A 24,804-nucleotide genomic window follows, 5' to 3' on the forward strand; every position below is an offset into this window, starting at 1 on the left:
GTTATGAGACTTAGCTAAACCAAAGAAATTTAGAGCTCTTGTCTGACCACTTGAGAGAGAGGCTGGATGAGCTTATTTCCTTTTCTAACAGCTTTCCCTTTTTCCATTATAGAAATTGCTGGTATCATACCTTCTTGGCTCTCGCTATCCTGTTCTCTATTCTCTATGACAACTCCCACTAAGCCAGTCCTTCTCTTTGTTTTTCTCCAGGGAGATTCTTTACATCTGAGAGTACCTTCCTTTAAACTCAGTCACTGTGGGGCCTGATCCTGCAGTCTTCACATAGGGAAAATCCCAATGATTTCAGGTCTTTCCTTAATTACGGCCCAGTTTTTGTCCTATTTTTGAGTTGTAGGCATCCTGTACATTACCTTGTACCAAAAGAGACCTTTTAACATTTTTTTTCTCTCCCTCAGAGCAGAAGGATGGAGAAGAGGATCTTGGAATGATTTGTAAAACATAAACTGTACTCTACAGGCCAAATTCTCATTTACACTATGGCTACTTTACACCATTATGGAAGTGTAAAAGGGATGTTAAAAATAGGAGTATATATAATTTACTTCCCTTTCAGTACCATAATGACGGAAAATGGCTTTAGTGTACATGAGAATTCGGCCTGTAGAGTGCAGTTAATGTTTTACAACTCATTCCAGGATCCTCCTCTCCGTAAATGAGAATCAGACCCTCCATGTATTTTAGTCCAGTAGTATTGAGATTGTCAGAGGAGAAAAGAAGACAGAAAAATGTGGGTCATAGCTACAAAGTTGAATATTATATATTTTGACTTATGCAAATTTAATGAACCCCAGAAAGAAATCTTAATGTTTACTTTTTCCTCATTTGATTCTAATTAATTCTTCCCATGATTCACAAATCTGACAAATGTGGAGGACGGTAGTGCTAAGTGTTTTGTTTTCCATGATTGACTTTAATTAAGCTTGCTCTAGGCTCAAAACCCTTGTAAACTTGAGAGAACTTTATTTTAATTGCCTTCTATCAGATTTACTTACATCTTAGACAAATATTATATAGCAAATGCTAACATTATTCAAAAAAACTAAAGAGATTTACAAAATATTAGTTTTCCATTGTGAAATGTGGTCCACTCTAAATAGTGATGGAGAGTCCATGGGGGGAAATGTAGGATGATTTCATGAAGCAACTATTATTTTCCTGCAATAAAAGTAAAGAAAGGATACAAAGTTAGTGTTACCTCCAAATATGAGCCAAAAATATTTATTCTTCTTTAATTTGGATGTTAATGAGGCATGTTCATGCTCAGAACTAGAGCTGGATGAATTATTTGCAGCAAACAATTTATTCAGTAAGTTTAGCCCCTCTTTATCTTCACTAGTTCTCTATGATCAGACTTCAGTTTTCATCATTATAAATTATTCCAAAACTAGTTTATGTTAATTTAGTTCATCCTATGGCCAGCTCACCAACTTTTTATCACAACTATTGCTTTGAGTCTTTGTAACCATAATTAGCTTGTTAAGCTGCATCATTGGTCACCAAAGTCACATGGTATTTCTGCTCCTGGACTGGATCACTCCCATATGCCTAAAAAACCTTCCAGAATAACCACACAAAGACTTAAAGCACAAATAAATATTCACACAAGTATTAGCACCACTCAATGACACTTTCTCTTGTGAAACTTATTGCAAACCAAAATGTATTCTTATGAATGTCCACAGAAGGTGAATAAAAGTTAATGAACAACCTTGAAGCAAATTTGTGGTTTTTACTAAATGGATAAGTTTTTATCCAAAAGTTGGTCTTTATGCAACAGGCTTTTTCTGTGTTTGCCAGTGTGAATATAAAAAGTTATAAAGCAACATTTTCCTCTGAGAATTCCATATATATCATGAAAGCAGAATGGCAGAGTTCAAATTGTCCTAATGAAAATGAATCCCTTAATCTTTCACTAATTTAACCTATCATTCTTATAAACTCAGTTCTCATATGTAGAGAGATGTCAAGGCTTCATGTGCATAACATACAGAGGAATTACATGTATGTGGAGATTCCCAGTTCTAGTGCTAAGTCCCAACAGATCAATTTGAGCTATTTTTTTATTATGCTTGATGAAGACAATTTGGTCTCTAGAGACTAGGAAGCCAATTCTGCAAAGATTTGTACACGTTTAGCTTACAATGTGTGAGTAGATTCACTGAATTTACAGTTCATGGGTTTAAAGTGGAATGTATGCCACAAGAGTTTGCAGAATAGGGGTCCGTTTTACTTGAAACCAACTTCATGTTTAGTTCACAATACAGTAGGGGTCTAGAGTTAAAAAACTGATATTTACTAACAGAGCTCTTAATGTTCATATAATCTGATTAAAATTCTTTAAATATCAGAGATGTTGCACTGCCTTCCTTTCGTCCTCCTTTGTCAAACACACAGCCTTATAATCAGAATTTTTATTATTAATGTGACTTTGATCATGTCTGTTCTTAAAACAAAGATGTATTGTTAATGCTTTAACTATCCAACGCTGGGCATGTGAAGCATCACAAACGTGTTTATTCAACCAAGTTTTTTTCAAAAATATATATTCAGTTATTTAAGAATTTAATTTTCTTGGAATTCAGGTCCTGTGAAAGACGCCACATTGACAGCCCTTTTGACTGTGGTCCTTTATTTATTCAGTGAACCTGTACAGCAGAAGCAATGGCAGTGAAAGGTTCTCCACAGGGACTGGCTCTGGGATTGAAGAGAATAATTAAGTCTCCATGCCATCTCGGTACTCAGCTTGTCATCTGGGAGTGCCAATAAAGATATGGTAACAGGAGATTTGAAGACCCTGCACAAGAATACAAGGCTTTGCTGAGTCACCCTAATATCAGGTGTTCAAGCCCTGCACAAAGATGAAGAATAATTGCTACTGACATGCTTACAGGTGACTCTTGTTAGCTTGCAGGCAGTTTGTGTTAGTCTCCTGATCTGGCCCATCCACCACTGTCCTTCCTGACAGCAGAGGCTGTGGGGCTAAGGGAATTCGTGGGGCTAAGGGAGTTTCAGGCAGTCGTCCATTTGAAGATACTCAGAGCACTCTGAAAAGCATCGTGTTAGAGAACAACACAAAATAAACATGAAGAATGGACCAATTCAGTACTGCTGTGGCTCTCTTAGGCTCATGTGTCTTTATTTAGTCATAGTTACAGTATTCATGGGGAAAGCCAGCATCCATATCCTAGCTTTAATTCTATTTTATATTTTGACACTTTAACTTGCCATTGATCAAGTGATGTGTCTGACATGCCTATCTTTAACCCAAACTAATTGCAAGTCAGTTTGTAATTTGTCAGAAATCTGAAGAATAACTATAACCAGGGAGGCTTATTTATTTTTTGAGAAAAGAAGACAGTCATTGCAAGAGGCTTGGAACATTTAAGAAAAATGATAGCATCACTGAAATTTTCTGAAAGGAAAATATAACTTCATTTCCAGTAAGAACTTTAAGTAATTGTTGCATCATGTAAACATTACAATGACCCATCTGCAATGAAAAATGTTGTCTCCTGTTTCACTGCTTTATTCAGACTAAGATGGGGGTTTCATGCTTAGCTGTGCATGCTAGTTTTGTGAAAATGTTTTCAATGTCATGTTTTTATTGGGTGAGTTTATTGGTAATTGCAGTCCCTGGATGATAGGCATAACATTAAAGGGACATCAACTTGTAAGTAACATTTCTGTCTCAACATTTTCTAGCTGCAATACTTAAAATAGCACAGGTTATAATAAATGAGAGATTAGAGAAAAGAGTTCTTTTTTTCAGATTGTTCACTTGGCAGAGCACTTCGTGTGTAGTCAGTTTCACCATTTCCCCCATATAATTATTATTAGTTATTTGTGTAACCCTTCTGACAGCAACATGGGCCAGGTTCAGTGTGTCCAGAGGCCCTTTTTTTTTTTTTTTTTTTTACTGTCCATAAGACTATGATATGAGCCCCCATCTAGATGTGTGCTCCTGTTTCTGGCGCTGGGAAATTAAAATAGAACCTCCCGGGTCCCTATGCAGGTGGTTCTTCCGCACTTACAGGCATGCAGGTGACCTTGGGAACATGGAGTTTTTTATTTGAAGAAAAATAGTAAACAAAAGCAACACAATAACCAGATTTCACACATACACACACATGCAAACATGCTAAAAGGAGCGAAACTCAGTATTAGGAATGTATTAATTGTCCAGCTTGCTGAGATTCGGAATTTAGTCATGCAAGAATCCCCACCCACCTAAAACCCCACTCACAGGTTGAATTAGGCCTTGTCTACACTACAAAAATTTGTCGACAAAAGACGTCGACTTTCAGCCACTGGTGGCTAATGTCCACACTGTTCTCCTTGAGTCGGTGGAGTGCATCCTCACCAGGACCACTTCCACCGACCTAAAGGACAGTGTGGGGGGAGCTGAGTAACCCATCTCTCAGCTCCCTGCCAGGAGCCCACAGGTTCCCAGGCTCCCTATGGGCTGCCCTCCCCTCACTCCCGATCCCAGCCAGGCACGGGGACTTCCCCGCTCCCAGGCCGGGAGCTGGCTGTAGCCTTCCGCAGCTTGCCCGGTCCCAGCTCAGGACCTGGGAGGCAGTCACCCGCACCGAGGTGTTTTATTTTGACAAAAAAAGAGGGCAGTTTTGTTGGCAGGGAGGTGACTGGAGTGTGTACACCAACACTGTGTTGTTGACAAAAGCTCACTTTTGTTGATAAAACTCTCTAGTGTAGACCAGGCCTCAGACTCAAACTCCGGTGCATCGGGGGAACTCTTGTTCACTGGTCTGCTCCAGTCCAGGGAAGTCTGCACCCTGCTATCCTACGGTAATGTCCAGCCACCAGTTCCGTGACCAAGTCAGCTCTGCCCTGTTGCCACCTGTTGGGGCACAGGCAAAGTGGCTCTGAACTGCTGCCACTAGAATTCAGACCTTGCTTCAAGAATCAGCTCCGCAAGACCACAGCTGGTGAAGCCCCGCAGAGTCACTCTACACAGGTAGTGCAGGTGGAGATTCCCCAACTGCCACAGGGCCCTGGGACAGAGTGTCTGCTCCTGGGGATAGAGCTCCTGATTGTAGAACAGCACCCTCCACCCCGTCTGTTGAGCTTAAATCTGGTTACCAAACCAGAGTCTGCTACCTGTGAAGTGAGGCTTCACTCCAGGGCATATCCTGCACAATTCCTATGTCCTTTCATGAGTACATGACACAGTGACAATCAGAACATAGACAAATCCCAACTAAAGCAACTATGCCACACAATGGATGGGCAAAATTATAATTCATGTAACCGGCGTTAGCAAAAGTTTGCTTTCCATTTGTTCAGAAGGTACAGGGAGTTTTATCTCTCTATGGCTTTTAGTTCTGGGGCTTACACTGGCATCATGGTAGCATTTATAGGCCTCACTTCAGATCTAGGCCACTTTATACTAGACATTGTACAAACATACAGGACCCTCCTAGATTAAGAAAATAGTTTCTATTTCAAAACTTCTTAGCTATTGTTCTAGTCTAGTTGAGTCTGGCCATAGTATAATACAGCCCATACCCCAAAAGAGCTGACGATTTAGAAAACACACACACAAATAGACATAGGAAGTGTTTTTCTGCCCAAAGAGAGCAGAGAGTTTTCAAGATATTTGGGTGAATAATTTCCACTGAAACCAATAGGAGTTAAAGTTTTAATACCTTTAAAAATCTGTCCCTAAGTAACTTGCCCAAGGTCCCACTGGAAATCTCTTGAATAGACGAAGATTTAACCCTAATGTCCTAGCCCAGTGCTTTAAACTCAATACCATTGTTCACCTCAATTAGTTTCATTTCTTCTGAAAAAAGCCTTATCAAAATCAAAAAGGACGCAGAAAAGCCCTTCAATAATAAAGGACTATATCATTAATAATCAAGATAGAGCATTGTTTAAACAGTGTATCCAAAACAGGAATATTTTAAAGTTAATCAATTTAAGGAAAAATCAAGTTCACAGTGCCCCTAAATTTTACGTTGACATTTGCCTGACAGCATTTAGCTGTTGGCAAAATACCAAATGGTTTATTTGTTTAAATCCGAAATATTTTTCTCCTCCAAAGACCTGTGGTTTTAAAAAGACCAACTGTGTTTTTATTGTTTGGATAGCATCAACTGCACCTACATAAAATAACTTGCCATATAGCTGCAGCTGGCTAGATAATGCCTGTTCCTATTGTGTGTCATTACTGTGCAAAAAGATCTGCCAAATTATCAGAAAGTGTATTGCAATCCCAACTCTTCTTATTATTCAGCACATAAGAGTAAAGCTCCCATTTCTTTCATGTTGAGCTGCTATGCCATGGCATAAAGAAGAAGTTATATAACTAATTAATGCAGATGCATTTTTAATAAAGACTTTGGGATTGATTTTTTGAGACTTAACAAATGAAGTTCTCGAGAGTGTTTCAGAAATTAGTATAAAAAAAGGTTGAATGTTTTTGACTGGCAGGATTGTAATATTCATCAGGAGTTTCCCAGAGACTTAGGCTCTCTTTCTTAGGTTAACAGCACAGATTGTAAGAAAACAATGTATATTTCTGCTGCCTTTCAGATCAAAGACAAAGAAGTTCTATTAAAGATAACCAAAGGACCTCTAAGGCTACGGCTACTCTGACGGCAGCAAAGTCGCCGCCGTCAGATTGATTGCTCTGGATCGACTGAGCAGTCAGTGAAGACCTGCTCAGTTGATCCAGAAATCGATTATTAAGTGGCATAGCGCTGTGTCAACGGGAACGCGGTTCCCATCGGCACAGAGCAGTGAAGACGGCACGCAGAAGAGAAGTTGACGGGAGTTACGCAAGTTTTTTGCGTAGCTTGCATAACTCCCATCGACTGCCGCCGAATCTCGGAAGTAAGTGTAGACAGAGTGAGTAATTGATAAACTAGTTTTGCAGCATTTTCTAATCTGTATTTTTCATGTAGTCTTTAAGACACGGATACAGTTTGAATTATATAACTTACTGTACAAATGTAAATATGACTAACAAAGAATGAGGACCTGAGTTCTTCCCACTGCAGTCAGTGGAAAGGTTCCATGGACTTCACTGTATTTTGGATCAGGCCATATGTAAATATTGAAAACAAATGGGACGTTCTCTAGCAATTAATTTAAACTAAAATGTTTCTCATTTTTAACTTTCAGTGGTAAATTTGACATTCTACAATATAAAACCTGTGCAAGCAGAAAAAGTTACATAGACACCAGGCCAAAAATATTAAGTCTGTTGCACAAAAATAATTTCTTTGTTAAAAATTTTGAATATATCTATTTTTAAAAAACAATCCACCCCCAAAAAACCCTACATTTTTGGAGGCTTTGCTATTCCATTTTGAGTTCTTGCCTCTTCTTTTTTGTCTCTTTTTTTCACTTTTATTATTTCCCATTCTCACCTATTTTCTTTTTTCTCTGCTTTCCACTTAAAAAGGGAGGGAGAGAAGAAATCAAAAAAGGGAGAGAAAAAGGGAGTGGGACAGAAAGAACGTAATCACTGAAGAACTGAAAACCAAAACAGTTTTGATTTGTAAAAACAAAACAAAAATCAATATTTTTCCATCAAAAATATAGGAGAAAATAATCAAAAATGAAATTTCCACAACAATTATCATTTTCGTACACTGGCATACACTGGTTGGAAAAAGGTCTGAAGGGACATATTTCAACCAGGATAAATTATATCCATCTGCCCCCTTGTCAGAGAGTAGAACTGGACAAAAGATATTTAAAGCCCGATTCAAAGTATACAAAATATCTTTATTTTGTTTAGCTTTTGTGAACTTATGGTAGCTCACTTTTATTTTTTCTACTGGTGAAATTTTCATCTACATTGGAAAATTTGGGTTAAGATAGCCAAATGACCATTGAGTACAGACTCTAGGTCTTACACTGCAGACCTGATGGCTGGTCCCCATTCTAATTTGTAGATTATAATATTAAGTCCAGATCTGTCCCCTTTACACTGAATTCCTCTTTCCCTGCACCAAATGAAGCTAGAGGCAATCTGAAGAATGGTTGGGATGAGAAGAATCCTCTCAAAGAACTCTCTCTTGAGGCTGGTACTGAACATACAGGTGTTATCATCTGTGCGTGGGATGCAGGAAGCTGAACATTCTTTTTCATCTCCCTCTCCCTTACAAAAAAGGCCAAGTGCAACGCTGACACTGATGCAAGTTTCTCAGCTTTTTTATTGTTGATTTGATACTTTGGTGTCCTAACACTGTGTAGATTTAGGAAGTATTTAGTGACCAAATCATCCACAAAGGGAATATGTGGTATAATCAGTCTCTATGTCTCTGTCTGTCTCTCATGCACAGATACAAAGGAGAAAGCTGGCAGGTTCAGGTACTTGTTTCTTGTGAAATAGCAGCGGGGTGCAGACGGGTGGGTTAGAGGGTGGAGATAAATCAAACGGCTTGAAAGAACAAAAGTTCAGAGAACTCACTTCACCCAGTAAGCCTGATGATTTATGAGCAATGCAAGGGATTTACTGCATTATCTTCGCATCAGTTCATTTGATAAATTTGCTCTGGTCACTGCTTTCTGACTCAGTGTGAGAGCTAATTTACAATCTTGAGCTGTGTGAATAGGAAATTATTCTGTTTATTATTCATGATGAATAGCAAATTATTGTATTAACGTCCCCAATCTATTTATTTAATATTTGAGATTGATTAGAAATGAAACGTTGTTAAGATAAGATGACGTTCTGGTTGCACAAAATCAGACAAGTATAGCTCTATTGTGTTCATTGCTTCTGGCACTATTTCTCAGCTTCCTTTTGCTTAAACCTTTTCTTTTCCCCCAGCCTTGAAATATACAGAAATTATATCTCCACCAAACAAAAATATGTACTGAAGTCTTGTAAGTGGTTGGATTCTTTGAGGAGCCTTGACCTCGCTACAACTGTGAATCTTTGCATGAGTTGTGTTACCAAGCATTGTTCTTCAATTTCTGCTGCTCCCATGGCTCTACCTTTCCTCTCCCAGGTACCCTTTACAATGAGAAATGTGCTGATTAGCACCAGGGCAGAAAAAACAAGAGGATATGGTTAAAAAAGGTCACCAGCATTTTTCTGAAATGTTTTGTTAAGTCAGAAGCAATAAAAGGTTGGTCAGCTCCTGCCACTTATGCCTACCTACTTCAGTGAATTATATATTTGTTAAATGCACTGTATTGCAAAAGACTGGATTTTAATTTTGCTAATATTTTAAAGTTCAACATACTCACCAGTGACATGCGTTGATTACATCGCTATCAGGAGATAATAGTGTTAGCCAACATATACTAAATGAACAAGGCAGCAGGGAAATCTTTTCCTCTGAAAAGAGATGTTACACTTTATGCAGGCCTCTTTATGATTAAGAAATCCAGTAGTCTGAGCTCAATAAAATCTCAATGGGTGGCCACTTGGGAGACCCACTTTTCTGTGAATCTCATTTCTGGATAAAAACAATTGGACTAGAACCACACAAAATCCCATGGAACATGAAAAGGGGATTGTGCACTAGTTGTGGCACTGGGTGGAATATGAATTACCAGTCATAATAGCATTGATATCAATATTGCAAAATTCCAATAATTTGTACAAGGTATGCCATGTCAGATACTGTTGGAAAAGTTATAATTTGCTAAATATGATAATATTGTCTATGTGCATGTAACATCTTTGTACTGTAAGTTATAGATATATATGATATATGTCCATGGCCAAACACTTGTGCTGTTTTACTGGACTATATCCCAGGCAGATTAGTGTCAGCACTGATGACTCATCGAGGGCCATTATCTTTACAATGAACCCAGGGAGAGAAGCCAGGACTGCACCTATAAGTCGTCAGGACGTGAAGAGACATGCCTGTGATCAGAGAATCTGCAAGGTCTTGTCCAGCCAATGGGCTTGTGTTTGAAACAAGCCACATGGAGACCAGAAAAATTCAGCTTCACTAATTCCATGCTTCTTCATTCCTGCTCCCTACCTCTGGATAAACTCATCTACAACTGAAGCTGTGAAACGAAGGACTGAGACCCATTGAGGCACCGGATGTACACCAGAGGGACTATACAAGCCTACAAACTCCTCAATTCTATTGAGAATCTGATATATATGGACTTTCAAACCATCTGTATGTATTTAATTGCTTTAATCATATAACGCCTCTTGTCTTGTTTATTTCTTTCCTTTTATAATAAATAGTTTTAGTTACTAAAGGATTGGCTGGCAGCATGGTATTTTGGGTAATATCCAAACTTATATTGGTCTGGCAATGTGGCTGACCCTTTAGGGTCAGGAGAACATTTTGGTAAAGGGATTATCTTTTACTGGACCTAGTTGCTGACTGGGAGCCAGATACTGAAATGCAGTAAAGGGGGCTGTGTATTCCTTGTTTTAGCGTCTTGATAACCAGTGTGGGAAATCAGAAGCACTGTCTGTGACTGGTTGGAGAGTCTAACTTGAGTGTTACCTACCAGTGCTAGGGGAGTCTGCTCTCCTTTTGCAGCCTGCCCTGCCCTTGGCATTTTCAGGTGGCTACCCTAGGCACGGACAGGTCACACTAGTTCCCTACATTATCTTGCCATGTAGGGAACATATTAGTTAAAACTAGAAAATACATAGTCCTTTCCAGTATTACCACCCACTGTTTTTTATATATGTAACAAAAGGCACAATGGCCAAGATTTTAAAAAATGATTAATGATTATCAGTTTCCAATATGAAATACAAGAAAGTGGCCCACTCTCTGAAAATTGGGCCCCACAAGATGTCTCAAGTTTAGGCACCCAAAATCATTGGTCATTTCTGAAAGTCCTGGCCATTTTTAAAACCACTTCCAAAGATCAAGTGGCACAAAACATATTAAACTTTTGTAAGGCACTGTATCCTAGAAAAAATGTATCATGGATGAGAAACACTTTATAGGTGAGATTTTCAGTTTGCACAAGAATATGGATTTAGCAATATAACCAGAAGTATGATTGTGACTGTTCTTTGGGCATCCAGGACTGAGTTTCCTTTTTACCTCCTTGACTCCAGCAGGAGAGAGTCTTTCTTTTAAATGGGTATAAGTTTCCTGATGCCACCAGCCTTTTAGCCATTCAAGCACTAACCTCTGGGCTATGCCAGCCCTCACTTCGTCTTGCAGGTTAATAATAGGCACACTCCAATTCCTGAGTCCCTTTGAATCATTCCCCTGTGATATCCAGCCCCTGACATTGGCTACCTACAGAAATTCCAGATCCTCTACTCCCCAAGGTGCAGTGTACCCCAGTTTAATCTTCCGTCACCACTCCTGTAAAATCACACAGCATTTGGGAGCACTTATAATAAAACAAAAGTAGATTTATTTCAGAAAGAATAAAGATTTAACTAGAAATGAGAGAAAATGATTGAAGCAAATGGTTACACCACAAAACAAAATAATAAAATGTGAACCTGTGTCTACACTTATCAGTAGTTACCTTGCCTATCTAAAAGTTTGTTTCCAGAGCTGGCTGGTTTCATAAAAACCATGATCCAAACATTACTGAAACCCCCTTTGCTCTTCCAGGGGTGAACGGAATACATAGTGCTTCTCCCTTCCCTGAGTTATGTTGAAAACAACCTTCTGTTTTTATTCACGGACAAAGCAAACACCTGTCTTATTGTAGAGTTTCTTTTTTACCTTTATGTGGTTTTAATTGTTTGCCATTGTCTCTGATGGTTTCCCATTCAAAGTCTTAGCGCAAGACTAAACAATTGAGCCTTGCATTGCATCAGGGTCTGTCTGCATTGCAACGTAAGCCTTTGATTGAGCCCAGGCTGAAGCCTAACCCCTCTTGTGTCTACACTGCAATTGCACTAACCCAGGCCACAGACCCAGAGTCCCAGGACCCTGCAGAGCTGGAGGTTCTAAGCTCAAGTTAAGCCAGGATTCAGGGTCTGAGCCCTGTTACTTTGCAGTGTAGATGAAGCCTCACTTGATTCAGGTCCCAGGAGTCAGCTGGAAGTATCCCAACAATCTGCAATCCACTCTATTGAAAACAGAAGCCAGACTCCCTTTGTGAAGGGCAGCCGCTCAGGTCAGCATTAACCCATTATCTTCTGATCACTGATCAGCAAGCACACTATCAAAGAACCTGTGAGTTTGCAATGGAGAGTGAACTGATCAAGCCTTTGGCAAAGTGAGCTGCTTCCTGGTAACACGTAGGGTGGACAGTAACATTGTTATACTGTGAACCATGGTCCAAGAGCTAGAGTGGCCACATTTCATGGAGAGGGGTAATAAGGACTCTGGGATATGGTTACTTTGACTTGGGTCTGCACACTGCAGTATGGATGCCAGAGTCAGGTTTGAGCCCAGGTTATAAAAGACTTAACAGGGTTAAACTACAATGTAGATACTCAAGCCCAGTGTTCCCTAACATGGGTCAGCTGATTGTTGGCTTACATTGCAATGTAGACAAACCCTCAGTGAAAAAACAGGGCAGGGTGACAACTCCTCCTTGCCCAAATGGGCCCTCACCAAAACATTATCTCCTAGTGTCTAATTTCTACTCTAAGTCCATAAAACATAAAGTCAGAATATATACATTATTCCTTAAATATTACCTGTACATACATGACACAGTGATTATGAATCTTGAAACGTTTTGAGCTTTCTGTAGATAACTTACATATTACTCTGTACAGATAAATCACCTGTAAAACATTTGGCGTAACAAGTTTGTCAAATCTAAGGTGAGCTATGTTTGCAAAGAACAGGAACCCCTTTTCCAATGGTCTCTGTGTCACAATGACATACACATTAAATAAAGGAGAAGTGGAAAGGGGAGTTAGAACTAAAGAAAAGTTATAGGGCAATTTATACACATGGCTGTAGCTGTGCCAGAAGTGAAACTCACCCTATGGGGAGGGCAAGCAGCAGTCTTTGCCATTGTCCTGGCCTGAAAATGTAGTTTAAACTGCAGCCAGGGCTTCACAGGAGCCCTGCCAACTCCAGCATACCCATTCCCAGCCAGACTGACTCAGATGGCCAGGTCCAGGTACCCTAAAAGAACGGGAGTTCAAGGCATGTTATAATAATGCACCCTCCCCTTTGGATGGAATTTTTGTTCCTAGGAATTGTCAAAGAATCATTCATACAGTTTAAAACCAGAGGGGACCACCAGATCTTCTAGTCTAATCTCCTGTATATCACAAGCCACCAACACCACCCAGCAACCTCCCAACAGTCAAAGGGAGACCAAAATATTACAGCCCACAGAAGACTAAACTATTATGTGCTATAGACAGTGAATAGGCATGACCAAGCCTGGAATCTGTTGAATCCCACTGCAACCCAGCAAATGAAATGGGCCAACACTATAAATTGTTGAACCCTTATTGAGCGATATTAAGGCAAATTAATTATAGGGTAATAATAATCACTTGTCATTTGTTCAGAGTTCAGGCAAATGGAGACAAGGAAGGCAATAAAGAACTGTGACACAAGCCCTCTAAGAACTACTGGAACCAAAATGATTCAAGAACAACATAATTCTTTGATTACCCAAACAGAAGAATGAGTGTTGATAAGGCCGATGATGGAAAAAGAAGTCTGCAATACGACAGAGAGAACTATGGACCACCATGATCAAAGAGAAGACATTGGGATCTTAGGAAAAGAGACATTACAGAAAATTCAAAGACAATCCAAACCAGTGCCAAAGATGCTATGAAATAGCCCTCTGTCCAGATTGGGTCTGACCCTGAACAGGCACAAAAGGAAGAAGAGTGCAAGGAACCTTCTCCTCTGCTGTATCCCTTACAGTGTGGAGCTACTTTTCCATCAAGGTGCCTCGCCTTCTCCAAAGTGACAGGAACATAGCCCCACCCTTACTCTTCCCCTGAACTGGAGAACACAGCTGTCCGATTGCAGAAGTTTACATTAATTCCTTGAGTACCCCACAAGGAGAATTTTGCTGTCTCATCTTGAATTCCTCCTGGTGGCGCCTGCAGCAATGTGACCATTCTGTATTCCCGTCCACTGTGAGCCATGACTTTAAGACACAATCTAGTCCAAGGAAACAAAAATAGGAGTTAGACTAGTATTAACAAATAGAACTAACAGCAGTAGAAGTAATGCCCTGAAAATTCAAACTTATTGTTGGAATAAGTGTACAAGGACTTTAGAGGGACACCATCAAGTTATTTAGGCTTAACATTATAGCTGTAATAAGCTAGTGAAGACCATGTCTTGCCTCTTAAAAATACTGCATTGCTCTGTCACTTACAACTAAAGAAAAAAATAAGCCACGGGTTAGTCTATGCACTTCAGAACATATAATAATATTAACAGTCTGCTGCTGCAGACCTTCTTGAGGTAATAGAAGTTAACCTTAAAAATATACTGTTTCCCCAAGCAGGCTTATGATTGATTGCTGATGTTGAGAAAGGAACAAAGAAAGTAGACTGAGCACTGGATGGCTTGTGAATCAGGAGATACAAGTACCCCATTCTCTGCTCCACCAGGAGCTGTCCAGTAGGAAAATAACAATATACAGAGAAAAATCAATTCTTCAAAATATGCTTTTGCCAGAGCTCTGTGTTAGGTGTAGTGTGGAGCCCCATTGTCTCATCAGAAGCAGTGAGGCAATTGTGCCTCAGGCTATACATATTCTCCCAGGCCTTCTTCTTGCACATATATTGTGTTCAGTTTGCTCCATCCATTAGGTGCCCATAACCCTGGTTTTGCTGGCGACTCTAACATAACCCCACTTGCCCACTGTGACACAATTCACCCCATGTACACCCTTATGGTGTGAGTGTGTCTCATTCATGTTCACCATTAGTGTAACTGTGTATTGTTTAATACAAAGTATGTCATGTAAAGTGTTTTTGGAATGCTCATGACATGCTGAACATTATTGTTATTGTAGTATATTTCTTGCAATGTTATATATATGGTTATGAAGCTCTGCTATGTAATATTCCCAAATGTGTGTCTCACATGGCTTGAATAGACCCAGGCAAACACTAAAAGCAGAGGTAATTTACGCCTCACTGAGGCATGCATAAAACAACTGAACTCTTCCAGGAACAATGGGCTGGCCTGAGCATCTGATAAGATGATGCTCATTTGATTCCAGTGGAGAAAGCCATGCCCAACATCGCCAATCACGTGACCCCAGGGTGGCGGGGGGAATCTGTTAAAAGAAGAGGCATTTTGGTCTCTAGAGCTTTCTCTATTGCACTTCATCTACAAGACAACATCATGACTGCCCACAGGGGTGGGGAGCCTACTGGGAAGCCAACCAGCCAGCTTGTGGTGAGAACCATCTAAAGACTGTAAGGTTACTGAAAGTGTTAAGCTTAGTTTAGAATGTGATTTGCTTTTCTTTCTTACTGATCAAATCTGAATTATATTCCTCTGTTTTATAATCACTTAAATTCTTTCTGTGCTTAATAAACTCATTTATTTTATCTAAAGCAGTGCTTGTGGTCTGAGTGTGTGTAGAGTCTTCGTTTAGAGTGATAGAGCTGGTGCATATCAATTTCTTTGATAAATTGACTAACCAATGAGCTTGCAGAGTCCAGTGGACAGCAGTGAATTCTGTAAAATGGCAATTCCTAGGGTTGTATCTGGGACTGAAGGTGTTTACTGGGGTCATTCTATTGCATAGTCCCATGAGTGGCTGGCCAGAAGCACTCACTCATTAAGTAAGAGCTGCTTGCTTGCAGGAGGCTGTGTGTGAGCTGACCTAGAAGTGGGGGTTCACACAGTAGCAAGGGCAAGACGGGCTCCAGGAGTGAGGGATTGAGGTGACACAGTTATACACCAGTCCAGGTTGCAGAGGGGAACATCATACCCACAAACTGCAAAGGCTGTCCAGTATCTTTGGAAAAGGATGTCTGACTGGACCTCCTTTCCACTGGACATGCCATCAGAAGGAGAGGTGATTTGATGTAGGAACTATTACAGCACCTCTGCACCTCCCGGGGAGGTTCCTATGCAGGGGAACTCCTCAAGGAGCCTGTTAAGATGGCACTAGGCTGCTCTGTACCTGGAGTGAGGATGATAATCCAACCACATAATTGTGCAAAGAACAACAAACTGCATAGTTGATATTGTAATATAGAGATAACAGGGCTGTGTCAGATTAAAGCTTTTCCTGGGTTACAAAAAATACTTTAAATTATTACAACTGAAGGAGTTATTAAAACTCTCCCCTCCCCCCCCCCATGATTATGCTGTTTGTTATTTTTTCATTGTTCTCAGATTGGCCAATGGAAAAAGCCAGGTCAGTTTCACTTTTATGTATAGTTATTTTCTATTCAGTTCCACTTTATGGGTCTCCTGAAACAGCACTAGTTTTTCGTGTATTGTGGCTTCCAATCAGTGCAGGAAAAAGGGATTTTGTTTGTTCGTTTGTTTTCTGGTTGTTTAAAAATAATTCCCCATTGAAACAAAAGAAAAACAGTAATGAAAACATTCCTATTAATCATAGTTTATGTGAAATCTTTTTATAAAACAGAGTGTGGTAAAATTTAAACCTGCTAACATCCTGTTAAGCGTAACTCATAAATACACAATTGAAGAAAATATTTAAAGCATTTTTGCCCTAATCCTACAGTCCTTGTGTGCCCCAAATCCCACTGATTTCAATGGGCATTTTGGGTGCTCTAGCAAAGGAGAATTTGCCTTACATGGTGTTGCATGTTTCTATTGGAAACAATAATCAAATGCAGTAAACCATTCTGAAAACTGAACAGCATAGGTGTAAAACAGCATAGCTGTAAAACATAGGTGGTAAATAACTCTGGGCCACCTTTATGTTATTGGTCAGTGGAATATGTTTGTATCCATAGCAACAGCTATTCCAAATTTATTGCATTATCAACCAATGTTGAAGGCTAGTTTACAGCTTTTTTCCCATTCAGGTAATATATTCTGGTTTTATACTGTGCCCTATAGATGTATGTAACACCAAGTTCAAATTTCTAAAGGTTTATTTCTTCTGAGAATAGAATCTTTGAGAGAGACATTTAAATCTTACAAGTATGCATTCTTTCCTTCCAGCCAAATAGATTAACATTTGTCACACATTCTGTCTGGTTATTTGGCATTATATTTCTCTTCTGATATGTGTGACGAATAATAAATTTTCTTTAAATATTAATATGAAATCATTTCAGAACTGTGAATTTTATAGAATCTTGTCTATGACACTTTGCCTCTTCTTACAGCTCATGTTCTGATCATGAATGGAAGTACATCACAAGAATGCAATTAAGGGCTGTTACAAATTTTTGGTCTGTGTTCAGCTGTCATATATATATCCACTTTTGAATAGCCTTGATTCTAAAAGAAATAATGTCTATTGAAGGAAATATTTACATTGGTTACTAAGAAAGACAGGACACAAGTCTGCTTCCCTTCCCCTGTACACGGGAATGCACTCCCCACCCCCGGATAGTTAAGATTGTAATAGCACACACGGACCATTTTAGGGCAGAGATCAATTATGGTTCTTCTCTGCTTTAGATTTAGCAGCTAACTCACAATATTTATCATTAAACAATTGTTTAATGTCATCTTTAAGCAAGGTACTTAAGTCTGTACCTAACTTTAACCATGTGAGTATCAGTGACCTAAATGGCGCTCTAGCTTAAAACGTTCTATGGTGAGATCTATTCATTGATTTCAATACAGTTACTTGTGTGCTTAAATTCAGGCATATGCTTAAGTACCTTGATGAGTCAGGGCCTAAACCTTTTCTAGAGCTATTCAGACTTGCTGTGTCCATGATACATGGATGCATGACTTATACCTATACTTATACTTCTGCATGACTTCTACCTATGTGAAGAAAAACTCTTCTTCTAATCCATTTTTTCCTACTTTATATTACACGGAAGCTGTCCCTTGTCCACAGACTCATAGCCTGATTTATTCCTGCTATATTGTTACGTTGCTGGTATCTGGGTACAACACAGAAAATTAAACCTATTTTTCACTCGTTAATTCTTTTTGCATCCAAATTTGAGTTCTAGCTTCATCCTCACAACAAGTTACCTCTTCTGATAAACTCATCTGATTTTAAGTGATGATCTGCTCTCTGTTAGGGATCTAGGAGACAGCTGTGGCTTACCAAATATGCAATCTAAACTGTTCTTCAGTGGTGAAAGGGTTGATGTTGCACCTAAAGGAGTATAGGCATTCCCTTTCTGAAGTTCTATGCATATATTTAAGCAAAAGTCTTTTAATTGATTGATTTTAGGAAAAAAATAATATATTTTTCTTCTATGCCTCATCCTTAGTGTATAAAGATACCATCTGTTCATATGCAACAAAAGACAACCACTACATTTTGACAGTTGCAGAACAATAAAACTGTAAAATGACAGTAATTATTTTTTTAAATTCCTGTGTTTCATTGCTATAATGATGATAAATATCCCTTTAAAATGAAAATACTATAATATGTTATATTGTGATAAATATCCAATAATTAGGGACTCAACAGCTTTTGATTTTGCAGGGACTGGTGTAAAATGAGTTTTCAAACTGGAAAATTTTATGTTTTCCATGTATGATCCTTTAAAGTGTTTATGTAACTGAACTGGCAATATCTGACACTGCACAGGCAGTACAGGTAAGGCATTCTCACACAGTGACAGAAGCCACCACATAGGTAAGGTTGAAACTGAGTTTCTTTTATAAGCTTGATTATTGCATCCTTTGCCTTATCCAAAAAATCAGCAAACAAACGAATATTGGCCTCAAAATGTGTATGTTAAGCATTGAGCAAAGATAGAATTTAATCTGTCAAATTTGACGTGAATTGAACAGGGGTTTACTGATTTCTAACACTCAAGAATAGAAGTATATGTATGGTGACAGCAAAGCATGGGTTGTGGAGAAGAGGGCATGGAAGGTGCCAGCCAAGCAAGGATGAAATGGGAAACACAAGAAAAGGAGAACATGGGCGAACAGCAGAACAGAGTCCTACCCTCAATCTCTGTAAGTCTAAGGACGCTTGTTGGTGGCTCACTTTCCCCCTTTAGTAGGTGCGCTGGGTCTCATCTACATAAATTTTCCACAAGACTTAATAGGTTTGGTCGGGTTCTTTACAACCACCCACAATCATTGCATCCTTCTCTGTAAGTGGACAGTCTTTCAAGGCACTGTAGGTCCCAACACTTCAAAAGGATCAAGTCATAATTTCATGAGCCACCCTATTGTCCAAAAGTAATTAGTCACAGAGCTAGCCTACAACCTCTAGGGTCAAGATCATGAAATTATAGCACGAATGAGGAAAAAACATAGTGCAGTGACAAAGTATCACACTCACTATCAGAGAAAGAGACTGGTGTTACAATGACAATTGTAAACCAGTGTTCTGTGGTGCATGTTTTTGATAGTTTACAATCAAAGGAAGGAAATGGTAGACTGACATCACTCCAGAGGTAGAATGAAGGTATTTTCCTACCTTAACTGTGAATTTCTATCCTTTCAAATATTTGGATTTCTTGTAAATTGAGCTTGAACTCTGAACTTTCAGATTTTATCTTTTTTTTTTTTTTTTTTTTTTTTTTTTGTGGGAAGGAGGGATCTCTACAGCATTCACCCATTTCAGTAAACAAAAAATGTCATTTATTTTCATCATGCAAGTTTCTATATAAACAAGCTCTGCATTCAGTGCTCCTGATTTAAAGTCATATTCACCATAATGTGCATACATAAATCCCAGAATACCAAGAATACTCACGTTTCTAATGTAGAATGTATTTTGTAGCCAGCTGATGAATTCTAGAAACTACAACTACACTTCAGAGTTGTGACTGTTGTGAGACAAATTATGGCCATTTGTAACATCAAAAAAGAAAAAGAAAAAGAGAGAGAAATCACAATGGATTGCTTTAGAGACTAAAAAGTTTTCAGTAATATTAGCAATCTGATATTAATTCTTAGAAATGATCTGAGATACAAAGGTTAATGTCTGTTTTGTTTTGCAGGTACGGATTGTAGAATAGATATCTTGAGTATATCAGAACAAATATGAATCCAAATGTGTATCTAGAAAACATTCAACATTCATACAGTATAAACGTGGCAATTTTCCAGCAATTTTTTAAGCTTCTTGGTGCATTTTTAAGCTTGCTACTATATGAATTATGATTAATATTTGGTGGAATTCTTTAACCAGAAGGAAAGTTGCCCTTTGAGGAAACGCTTTCAGAGATTTGCCTGCCTGTATTAATAAAATGGTAAAGCCTGAAAAGTGTTGTAATTATGTTCTATAGTGTATACTGTAATATTCAATGGCAATAATACTTCTTGGTGAGCACTTGATTCTCTACAAAATATTTTCTATTGCTGTTGACCATGGGTAGTTTTGAGAATCTCCTGGGCTCTGTAGTTATGAAAGCAAAATCTTACTGGGAGAATGAAAAATGTCACTAAAGTTAAACAGCTGTGAAATACAATGGTATGTATTTAGTTTTTTCTCTGTCTGACAAGCACAAGCCCTGAATCCATCCAAATGACTTATTAATTAGGCTCTCAATGCTCAGAAAGTCTCCTCAGCATAGTCTATGTCTGACATGAGGCCTAGAAATTTGTCAGCTGAAGTAAAGGAGAAATTCATCCTTGAGGGAGAAATGGCTTGAAGTTTGGGGGTTCTTCAATGGCTGACAACTCCTCACCCCCAACTCAAGTATCTCAGCCAACAAACATGTTTTTAAAAAGGTCCTGCAGAAAGCCTGGTGAACAAGGTCAGCTTGCTGAGGAACCAGTATCTGTTCTCCTGAGTGGCTCAGAAGGCAGCAGATTAATTTAGTCCTCTGAAAAACAGAATAAAATCAGCAGGCCCCTGCCCAATTCCAGCCCCCTTGATTGAGTTTGGGTTCAGTTTGCTCTAAAAAGTCAGCTTGTCTCCAAACAGGTAAAAAATAGAGAATTGGTGAATAGTTTGTCTTGCTGCTGCCCTTTGCAAAATTCACAACTGGGTATTTGTGTCATTTATTTAATAGAATCACTCGTGATAAGTAGCCTAAATAAGCCCATTAAGTGAGAGAAATATAAAAGATGGAATACAAATTCCACTCTGAAACAGCACCATTCCCAGTGCTTGAACTGGTCTTATGATTTGTATTCTGAGCATGAGTTTAGCTACCAGGAGATTGGTGGAAGTTAGGAAAAGAGACAAATGATTTAGTGTTAAAGTTCTAGCTCACCAAAGTCGTAGTTCAATCCAGAAAAATACAATGCATCTCAAAATAATTTTAAAAATGTCTTTTGTTCCTCTCCCCTGCAAAGTGCAAATTCTCACCCCAATCCCATTGTGTGTGTGCATCATGGAAGTGTTGATACAGACTCCACAGACAAGATTGAATGAAACTTTAACTTAAAAGCATGAAAAAACCCATCCCTTTGTTTAGTCTTCACTTTTAACACAACAAATGGTCATAGGACAACTGTTTTTTTCTTTGCAGTATATTAAGTTGTCAATGAGCGGATGTCCCCCATGTCCTTTCCTGGTGGTCCTGCAAGCAGACCCCTGTTTCAGCTTCTCCCTTCAAAGGGATTCTTCAGTAATTCACAAACCTTTTTGCCTTCCACAGACCTTACCCACCCTGTTCCTCTAGTAAACTATTTACTAACTTTTTTTTACAAAGGAAACGTTTAAAAATGCTTCCCTTTTGAAGTGTTACCCTATGTTTTCGCCCACTTCTTTGTGTTCCTCTAATTAAACAACCATGGTCCTCACAAACTCCAGACTTCACTTGTCCACACAAACACTCTGATGACACTTTTGAAAATTTAAAATTAAGTAGGGCTGTCAATTAATCACAGTTAACTCAAGCGATTAATGCAAAACAAATTAACTAGTTTTAAAAAGTTAGTCGTGATTCTCAGTTTTAATCGCACTGTTAAACAATAATAGAACACCAATTTAAATTATTATAAATATTTTGGATTTTTTCTATATTTTCAAATATATTGATTTCAATTACAAAACAGAATACAAAGTGTACGGTGCTCACTTTAAATTTTTTTTTTAGCAATATTTGCACTGTAAAAAAGACAACGAAATAGTATTTTTTCAATTCACCTCCTACAAGTACTATAGTGCAATCTCTTTATTGTGAAAGTGCAACTTACAAATATATAATTTTTTTTACATAACTACATTAAAAAAAAACAATGTAAAACTTTAGAGCCTACAAGTCCACTCAGTCCTATTTCTTGTTCAGACAATCTCTAAGACAAACAAGTTTGTTTACATTGATGGACAATAATGCTGCCCGCTTTTTATTTACAATGTCACTTTAAAGCGAGAACAGGCATTTGCATGGCACTGTTGTAGCTGGTGTTGCAAGGTATTTACATGCCAGACATGATAAACATTCGTATACCTTTTCGTGCTTTGAGTTGTAGATTTTTTTTTAAAATCCTTTTTACAGTGCAAATATTTGTAATAAGAAATAATAATCAGGGCTGTCAATTAATCACAGTTAACACATGCGATTAACTCAAAACAAATTAAAGCTTTATTTTTCGTAACGAGCATTAATTGCACAGCAGGGCACCTTGCTCATGAAGACGCTGCTGCATGCTTCAAAGACAGGGATGCCCTCCCTCCTACTGCCTTGCTCCACTGCTGCCCCTGCCTCCTCCTCCCACCCCCATGGAGCTGCCCTTGACTAAGTTGCTCCATACCAGGAGCCGGCCATACAGAGTGGGCACGGGGGAGCTGACGTTGGGGTGTCCCCCGCTCCTGGCCATATACCTGGTTGCTGCTGAACTAGGGTCAGGGAATCGGGGGAGCGTGTCTGCTGCTGCAGGCTCAGGAGTGAGTTCTGCTGACAGTAGCTGCTGCTGACTGAAAAAGCATTCAGGCTCCTGATTGCTCTGCTTAAAGAGACAGTTCTCCCCCCAGCACACACACTTCCCCCCCCAACACCAACAATATTTAAAGAAATAGTATTCTAAAATTGTTTAACAGTGCAATTAAAACTGCGATTAATCACAAATACTTTTTTAATCTCACGATTAATCATAATTAATTATTTTATATCATTTGACAGCCCTAAAATTAAGCATTAAGGAGTTATTTCCTCTTATTCAAGATAACATAATTCAGCTATGCTACAATTAGCTGATGGAGCTGACAAGTGGTTGAGGCAAGGTGGAGAAGCTAAAGCATATTTGTAGATTTAAACTGTTGGATGCGGACTCAATGCTTTATTAAAGGCAATATTAATGGTATACACACTAGTATATGTTTAGAGGCTGATGCAGTAAGGTACTTAAGAATATACATAGATTGAAACATATACAAAACTTTAAGGGCATTGCTGAATCAGGACTATGCACTATTTAAATAAAAATCATCCTTGTGTTCATTCTCCTACGTTTCCTCCCCTGATTCCCATTGTCAGGTTATAGAAAAATCCCAGATTTCTCTCTGTCTTTTCCCAGTGACTAATGCCCTTTCATACCAGTTTATCTGATTGGGATGAATGGGAGCAGCCTTCAGAGGCCAGAGCAGCCAGAATATTCAGCACAGACATCTCTCTCCCTTCCTTCCCAATTCCCTGTGTCTCACCTGGTTGAAATAATAAGATAAACACTGGAAGGGAGGCAAACTGAATAGGACAGTAGTAGGGGAGATGAAGGTAATATTGTGGGTATGGGGCTTTTGTTAAGTTATCTTTTATTAAGGTGTAAGGTTGTCATCTTTTCAGTACCAGTCTATGGTATGCTGTTTGCTAAAGAATGATTCTCTGACAAGTTGTATAGCTGCTATAATAATCAGTAATGATAATTTGTAAATAAAATACTTTATTAATAATTTCCCCACAGGTATCAAATTTAGTTCAACTGAACACATGCCATATGTCTATTGATTTGTTTTATTAAAAAAGGATTAGTATACATTGTACGAAAACGCTATGGAAAACACAGATTTGATTCAGCAGAGGTATTAGTAGTAATCAGCTCAATGTAATTACTTAAAGCAGAATTTAATATGCTTAGTCTTGAAATAGTCATGATCATACTTAAAAATAAGTGTCAGTGTTATGTTTTCCCATAACAGGTAAGACATTACTCGTGAATTGCTTGTGCCAAGTACTTACAAGCATGATAATTCAGTACCTTTGTATACTGCTGCAATGTGAAGGTGGGAAAATGTTAAGTAGCCTGCCCTAAGATTCTGAACTAGCTTTTTCTTGTGTTGAACCTCGTGATTCCCTCAGAATTACACCATCAGTGTTCCTGGGACCCCATCACTGACTAGCTTTCTGGAAAAACCACAAACAGTGCTCATTCATGAGGACATGTCTGACATTTGAAACAGGCGAGGCACATTTCTCAGCTAGTGTAAATCAGCATAGCTCCCTTGAAGTCAATGGAACCATTCCAATTTCAACCTGGTGACAATCTGCCCCATATGCATTTTTCCTTTTTAAAAAGTATGTAACAGACAAACAATGTGAAAACCCAGAATTAGTGTATTTTAAAATCTAGGTGTGTTGGACCAGCTCTCAGATGAAGCTTTGTGGTATTTCAGCACCATCACCAATGAACCCATATCCTTTCAATTACTAGAAACAAACAGTCATGTGTTGCTCCGGTAACCTCTTTATACCCAGTGGGATGCAGGTTACCTATAGAAGATAGAGAAAAGTGAGAAGGATGTGGAGCTATGAACACATTTCCCTCCACATTGACCAACAGAGCTCACGGAAAGTAAAGAGAGGAGCATGTGTGACATCTTTGGGTTCACCCAGATCAAGAACTTGGGGTTCATTCAGCT

The 24,804-nt window shown here is 38.8% G+C and overlaps 1 long non-coding RNA gene across 1 annotated transcript; it reads right to left on the minus strand.

Moving 5' to 3' along the window:
* Positions 1–925: 925 nt before the first annotated feature.
* Positions 926–22,841, minus strand: LOC137151605 (uncharacterized). The gene is made up of 3 exons (XR_010919319.1): positions 22,774–22,841; positions 19,750–19,822; positions 926–1,176 (listed from the first exon to the last, which is right to left on the minus strand). It is a non-coding gene; the product is annotated as an uncharacterized lncRNA (long non-coding RNA).
* Positions 22,842–24,804: the final 1,963 nt, after the last annotated feature.

Source organism: Emydura macquarii, unplaced genomic scaffold (assembly GCF_026122565.2).
Source record: "Emydura macquarii macquarii isolate MOO-44397 ecotype Brisbane River unplaced genomic scaffold, CSIRO-AGI_Emac_v2 contig_212, whole genome shotgun sequence".
In the NCBI taxonomy this organism is placed as follows: domain Eukaryota; kingdom Metazoa; phylum Chordata; order Testudines; family Chelidae; genus Emydura; species Emydura macquarii.